Source organism: Eriocheir sinensis, chromosome 16, assembly GCF_024679095.1.
Source record: "Eriocheir sinensis breed Jianghai 21 chromosome 16, ASM2467909v1, whole genome shotgun sequence".
Classification (NCBI taxonomy): Eukaryota; Metazoa; Arthropoda; class Malacostraca; order Decapoda; family Varunidae; genus Eriocheir; species Eriocheir sinensis.
The window spans coordinates 10,588,683-10,596,460 of record NC_066524.1 but is presented as its reverse complement, the minus strand read 5'-3'; the positions used below and the strand labels follow the sequence as shown (position 1 = coordinate 10,596,460).

The 7,778-nt window shown below is 38.6% G+C and overlaps 1 long non-coding RNA gene across 1 annotated transcript; it reads right to left on the bottom strand.

Moving 5' to 3' along the window:
• Positions 1–2,774: 2,774 nt before the first annotated feature.
• On the bottom strand, positions 2,775–7,427 carry LOC126999277 (uncharacterized). The gene is made up of 2 exons (XR_007753195.1): positions 7,276–7,427; positions 2,775–7,157 (listed from the first exon to the last, which is right to left on the bottom strand). It is a non-coding gene; the product is annotated as an uncharacterized LOC126999277 (long non-coding RNA).
• Between the last annotated feature and the right edge of the window lie 351 nt (positions 7,428–7,778).

Genomic DNA, 7,778 nt, shown 5'->3' with positions numbered 1-7,778 from the left:
TCCTCTCTTCTCCTTTGTTGTTTACTTGCAACAATAAACTATCAATCTCTCTCTCTCTCTCTCTCTCTCTCTCTCTCTCTCTCTCTCTCTCTCTCTCTCTCTCTCTCTCTCTCTCTCTCTGTACTGCCTGGGGGTTGGGATGGCATGCTCTCTTCTCCTTTGTTGTTTACTTGCAACAATAAACTGTCTCTCTCTCTCTCTCTCTCTCTCTCTCTCTCTCTCTCTCTCTCTCTCTCTCTCTCTCTCTCTCACCTTCAGTGGGGTGCGACACAAGTCCTTCACAAATTTCTTCCACGGTTCCAAACTTGCTCTGCAGTAGCCTCAGACCCTCGCTGCCCCGCGCCTCCATCAGGTGCCTCAGCTGCTCCGGCGAGATGCTGAAGTCCTCCCCTCCTCCTCCTTCTCCTCTTCCTCCTTCTGCTCCTCCTCCATCTTCCCTCCCGCCCCCTGTCCGTCGTTCCCTGTCTCCCCCTCCTTCCGCGGAGTCGTGGGTGCTCCGCGCGTCGCCGCCCCTCGCCATGGTGTGCCGCCGAGTCCGCTTCGCTGTGTTGGACTGTTGGTTTACATGGAGCTGCGTTCGAGCTTCAATTTATTTTCTGTTTTGTTACTCATGTTGTGTTTTTATTGTTACTATTATTGTTGTCGATGTTTAGTTGTTGTTGTTGTTGAGGTGTAATTTATTTCCTTTATATCTAATTATTCCTCTTTCTTCTTTCTTGCTATTATTTATTATGTCGTTATTGTTCCCTTCTCTTCTTCAGCTTCACCCAATGTTATCTTTTTTTTTCCTCTTTATCTAGTATTTTTTTTTCTTTCTCAATATAACTATCTTTATATTTTTCTTTGCTTTTTATTTATGCATCTCTTTCACTCAGTCTCTTACTTTCCTATCAACTTCTTTTTATGCTTTCTCTTATTTTATTTCCATTACTAATATATTTTTCTACTTATTTTTTCTCGTTCCTCTGTTTTTCGTATCTATCTTCCTTTCTTGTGTTTCTCTCTTCTCTCTTCGTCATTGCTTTATCTTATTATTATCAAACTGCCTTTTCTTCGTAGGCCTATGTGTTTTTATTTCCATATGTCTCTTCTTTTCGTTTGTTTCTTCTGTTTTAGTTGATCATTGCTTTCTCTTCTTCTTCTTCTTTTTTCCTTTTCCTTTTCCTTTTCTTTTTCTTCTACTTCTACTACTACTCTCTGCTTCTGTTCTTGTTCTTCTTTTCTTCCTCTTTTTTTCTAATTCTTCCTATTCTTTATCTTTTTCTTCTTATTTCTCTGCTTCTTGTTCGTCGTTCTTCTTCTTCTTCTTCTACTTCTTATCGCTAATCGTCACTTATCCATTCTCCATCTCCAGCCATTAACACATTCTCCTTGTTCTCTCTTTCTCGCTTCTATTCCTTAACAAATCATCGCAATCCTTCTTATCTCAAACACCAATTAAATATTCATCTTCATTTCTCCTTTTAGCGTCCTTTTCCACCTCCTTTATTCCTTGCTTCACTGTTCTTTGGTCCTTTTTTGTCCTTCTTCGTCTCTTTGTTCGTTTTTATTCACTCGCTCACCTGTTGGAAGTTCAGGAGAAGGGAGAGGACGCGGCGCTGCACCTCCTTCCCCTTCACCTGTTGAACTTACACTGCCGGCCCCGCCCCGGCCCCGCCCCGCTACCTGCCCTTACCTTACTCAGCGTTTCCAGATTATCGCACTTATTATTTATCTACCAACTCTCGTTCATCGTCGGCGTACCTTTCTACTTATCTATCATCTATCAGCTCTTCCTCTTTATCTCATATCTATTAACCAGCAATTCTATCTTCCTTTCTCCTGGTCAATGTTCCTTTCTATCAACTATTAACTCTACCGTACCTTCCATTGCATTTATCAGTTTCAAGCCCAGAATAATTGTCATACCCACACAAGTAACGATATTTAATTAAAGATATTGTTTAAATCGTTAGTTATTGATGTTTTTTTTATAGTTATGGGTCAGAAATCGGACAATACATGCATGCAGTGTGCCAAGTACGATAATCTGTTAGTTGCCTTTCCCTGCATTACGTCACCTGTAGTCAGTATTGCCAGAACCCATGTGTTATCGTACCACACATAGCGGTATTTAATTGAACGTTTTGCTAATGACTTCATCAGTAATTTATATCTATACGTGCAGATACAGTAGTAGTAGTTGTAGTAGTAGTAGTAGTAGTAGTGATATAATAGTAGCAGTAGTAATAGTAGCAGTAGTATAGTATAAGTACAATACCTAATAGTGTTTCTAATCTACGGGGTCACCTTCCAGTTTTCACATATCATTAGCAACCTTCCTATCTCTTATTATCTATCAACTTTCTTGTTAATATACCTGTCTATCTTCTATCTAGCGGGCTTTTTTTTATTATTGTTTCCTTTTTTTGAGCCCTTGAGCTGTCTCCTTTGTTGTAAAAAAAAAAAAGGTACCTATCAAACCTCTTTCTTTCTACCTATCTATTCTCTATCCAATATCTTCCTTTCTATCTTCTCTATGTTACCTATCCCCTATCTTCCTTTCTGTCTATTTTCTATCAAACTTATTTTCCTTTCGACCTATCTATTCTCTGTCAACCCATTCTTCCTTTCTAGCTATCTATTCCCTTCTAGCCCTCTCATCCTCTTCACCTCCTTCCTCCTTGCTTCCCTGCTCCTCGCTCCCTCCCCGTCACTGTCCGCCTCCACTGTGTACAAGTAAGTGTCCACGGGTAGATGAGCTTCCAAGGAATTCTTCAATGATACATCTTCGCTAAAGTTGATTATTCTTTAATGAAATGCGTGACAGGTTCAATATGTACAGGTTTGTTGTGGGTCGTGATAAATGTCAGCCAATGAATGGTTGGTTCTATTGACAATAAATAACATTAATATTATCATTATTATTATACTCTTACAGGGACACAGTGAATGCAAGATTGTTATAAATATATCTATGAAGAAAGAAAAAGAAAGACATATCTGATCAGTAAACTTACAACATATATAGATATATATATTTCTTTCTTAATCTTACTTTTTCTTAATATTTTCTTACACTCACTGTTTATTTAATTCCTTAGACTAAGGTGGTACAAAGTAAGGTGATTAAGATCCCAAGACCAGGACTGGCCAACCAAAACAGTAACTGTCCTCCCAAAGTAATTCAGCACAATTTGTCGGGAAATCTGTACATTCTGACCCTTCTTAAAGTAATTCAACCAACTTGTAAAGGAATCTATATTTATTATTTTCAAAGTAATTAAATAAACCTTTTTTTGTATGTAATTCATGTAATTCAACACCACTTGTTAAGGAATCTTTTCAATCTGACCATTCTTATAATTCAACACCATTTGTTAATGAGTCCATGCAGCGTGATGCTTTAAGGAGCTACTCCACTTCAATCATAGAGGAATCTGATCCTGCTCTTCTGGTGGGTGACCTGAATTGACCTGACCTTTTCTGCTGATAATACTGGAGGTCATTCCTGAACTCTTGACCCTCACCTGCCCATCACCCAACTCACATTCTAAAGATGAGAAGCGTTTACAAAAAGTTATATATAAATAATAATAATAATAATAATAATAAGTGATGATAATAATAATAATAATAATAATAATAATAATAATAATAATAATAATAATAATAATGCCTCCTTAAAGAAATTTAAGCTAAACTTACAATCTCAATCAAGAATAAATAAATAAGAGAAGCTTATAATACTAAATATCTTTGTATAAGTGCTGGCAACCTAGAAGAAGGATGCTGTCTGGAGCCGGTGTCACACATTCCACACTGCTTGCAGCGCAGGGAGTCTTCTGCCAGAACAGACATCCTTGAGCAACTGTTTAGTCCTTCCGCACCTCTCTCCACCTCACCATCACATTTTTATTACTGAAGTCTCATGTTTCTGTCTCACCAGCATATACACATTACTAGTCTCTCATATTTCTTTGTCTCACCATCACATTGGTCTTTCTGAAGTCTCTAATATTTCTTTGTCTCACCATCACACTGATCTTACTGAAGTCTCTCATACTTCGTCTCACCAGCACAAACACTTTACTATAGTCACCGCACACTACGTTGGTCCAAAAGCCCTGCCCCCTCCCTCACCCTCCCTCCAAAGTAACACTGACTCCTAACTTCAAGCTCCTTTTATCCAACCAATCAGCTCCTGCATCTGTGGAAGAGGGGCAGGGTTGGCTTCTGAACCAACTTGGTGTACAGCAACTATGGTCTCTCATAATTGTCTTACCATCACATTTACCTTACTGAAGTTTCACACATTTCAAGAGGGTTGTTATATTTCAAAAGGGTTGTTATTCATTTAAAAAGTGGGGTTATATTTAGTTTCTCCTTCCCCTTAGGACACTTCACATAACCATTACTGTCATCCTTAACCAAGATAGGTTGATTCCTTCAGTACACGAGGAAACGTTTCGATTTAATTACTTCTCTCATTCCTTCTTACTTCACCAAAATGTCATCATCCTTTACAAAGACTGATGGATTCCTCAAAAATCTTAACCTGGATTCCTTACAAGCCTTAACATTTACTTAAAACACATGATAGCCAGAGAGAAGAGAACACTATTAAACCAGAGAAAATAATAATAATAATGTATTCACAAAGCAGATGTAACAATAATAATAATAATGATGATAATAATGATAATAATCCTCTTAAGAATGTAATTCATGTGGGTTCCGATAATGGGGATGTATTTTTCACTTAGTCTATATTGCAAGAAGTATTGGGAGGGCCTGTCCACCGACCGGCCTGCACACACAACGCCCGTCAGAATTCATGTCAGAGAAAACCTTATGCTATGGAAAACCTAAGTCCAGGTACAAGAATTCAACACAGTAATCCCTCTATCCAACAAACTGATTAGGAACAAACCAAGCCAGAAGATAAATAGAAAATATGAAAGTTTGATTGCCACAGTTCCTTTCAGTGAGAAGTTGTGAGTGCAGTGATGCAAATGAAAAGTTGAGTGTGTGATTAAGCTGAATAAATGATCAAGAGGAGATTCGAACCACAGGAAAATAAGTAGATACAAGAAAGTTTGGGTGCCATAATTCCTTCCAGTGAGAAAGCATGAGTAGTGATGCAATTGAAAAGCAAAGTGTGTGATTAAGCAGAAGAGAGGATCCTGAGGAGGAGGACCTACAAAGCAATATAGGTCACAAGAGGAAGAAGAGGGTAACACTAACACCTGTATTACAAGCTCTCCAACCAACTAAAAGCAAAAGTTCACTAGATAGGAGTGGAGAGAAAACCAGAGAATTACCAGAAGGGAATCACATACTCTTAACAACAGCCAGTGGAGTGAAACGACCTGATATATAGTTCGATAAACCCAAGTCTCGTAAGCAAAGGCTCGTTAGACAGAAGGGGTTACCATACTGTCAAGATATAGACGTTTACGAATCTTCATCTCGAGAATTAAATTTTCATGCGTAACTTAATTTAGCGAGTAAGGTTTTCCCCTCGACATGATCCAGCTGATGATTGGTGCGCAGGGGAAGGGCGAACACAACCCAGTGGTGATGAAGAGTGACAGTGATCAGTGGTACATGTGTGTGTGTGTGTGTGTGTGTGTGTGTGTGTGTGTGTGTTGGGGTGAGGCAGGGAGGGAGGGAATGACCAGTGATATTGTTTTCATCTATTATGTACACTACAACGCAGGATGCAAGGGTGCGTTTGACAATAGGTGCGGACACCATTCCGTTCGGCACTCAGATCGTTGGCGGAAAATAAGCTGCTTGACCTCTCTCCTGGCCACTTGTCTCTATTTACTTTTATTGGACCAGTGTTAGTGGGTTCCTTTTTTTTTTTTTTTTCTTGAGCTGCCTCTAGTGTAAAAAAAAAAAAAAAAAAAAAAAAAATAGTTAAAATTTTCAAACTCCCGACACCATTCAATTTTCAATGTATTTTTTTCCAATATGAGAACTCCAAAATAGAGTCAAGGCAAGAACAGCTGTCAAAATTCTCAAAAGTTTATAATTGGTGACACTTGTTTCAATTTTCACACCTAAACGTCACTCAAAGTCCAGGTCACTTTTTCTCTAATTTGAATGCTGGATCACCTTGGCAACATTTCAATTATTAATCCTCACTTTTACTCAAATTCCTAAGCCCCCCCTTTTTTTTTTTGCTATGGATGCTTGAAAACTGAGCTGGGGTACAACACTTCCATACAAGGCCAAAAAATCAAGCTTCACTGATGACATTTCACGCTCAATACCTCAAGTTCAGTTTCCTGGAGTCTATATAATTTTTTTCCTGATATGAATGCTAGAACTGGAAAGCTGAACTGAGATAAGTGTGAAATACAAAGTCAAATAAAGCTCAATTCTGACAGCAGCTTATTTTTGTCATCATCAGAATCACCATCAGTCAAGTTAACCTTTAATCTGATAGCAGTTAATTTTTATACTCCACGTCAAGTTTCCTGGAGCATTTGATGAGTTTTTCCCCCTCGATGTGAGTGCCAAGCGGAATGGAGTATATGATGCAATGCCAGACATCTGCACTCCCTGTCACTGTGATGCAAGCCTGACACTATCGTAATCTCCTGCAAAACATCCTCCTCTTCTTCCTCTCCTTCCGAACACAAGTAAATCAAACGAAGGAGAGGGAAATTCTTACATATGGGGCAGCGTATTCTGTCTCAATTGTCCTTTTAAATTAAACTAAACGAACACTAAACGACAGCGGCAACTTCAGGTTATTGCATGTAATCAGCCTTTAAAAATACAAGAATCAAACGTCAGAGCAACTTAAGGTTATCCTCAGCCTAAGTCTTAGTTACCCCTTCACACCACGGCTCCGTACCATGAGATCATTACACAGAAGGTTCCTTAACAGCCCTAACCAAACCAAAGCAGACAGGTCACCAAACTAACCGAGCCTAACCTTATCAAATCATTCCTTCCTTTTTTCTCCTTCCTCTATTTCTTCATTATTTGGTTATTTTTTACTTTTCTTCTCACCAAACCAGAGCAGACAGGCCTCCAAACTAACCTAGCCCAGCCTTGTCAAATCATTCCTTCCTTTTTTCTCCTTCTTCTATTTCTTCATTATTTGGTTATTTTTTACTTTTCTTCTCACCAAACCAGAGCAGACAGGCCTCCAAACTAACCTAGCCCAGCCTTGTCAAATTATTGCTTCCTTTTTTCTCCTTCCTCTATTTCCTCATTATTTGGTTATTTTTTACTTTTCTTCACACCAAACCAGAGCAGACAGGCCTCCAAACTAACCTAGCCTAGCCTTATCAAATTATTGCTTCCTTTTTTTTCTTCCTCTCTTTGTACTTTGCTCTAAAATTCGTTTCTTCATTATTTGGTTCATTTTTTTACTCTTCTTCTCACCAAACCAGAGCAGACAGGCCTCCAAACTAACCTAGCCTAGCCGTATCAAATTATTCCTTCCTTTTTTTTTCTTTCCTCTTTTCTTTCCATGTACCTTGATTTATGTTTTTCTTCATTCCTTTCTTCACTATTTGGTTGCTTTTCTTCTTCCTACATATACTCTGCTTTCCTGATTTCCCTCCTCCTTTGTTTTGTCCTTCCTTCCTTCCTTCCTTCCTTCCTACATACTTTGCTTTCCTTCCTCCCTTTCTTTATCTTTTCTTTCCTCATACTCTAAATTGCTTTCCTTTTTCCTTCCTTTTCTGTGTACTCAGCCATCCTTCTTTCCTCCCTTCCTTCCTTCTGTCCGACACATTGCTTTGCTAAGACAACTAACTTAACAGTGATATATT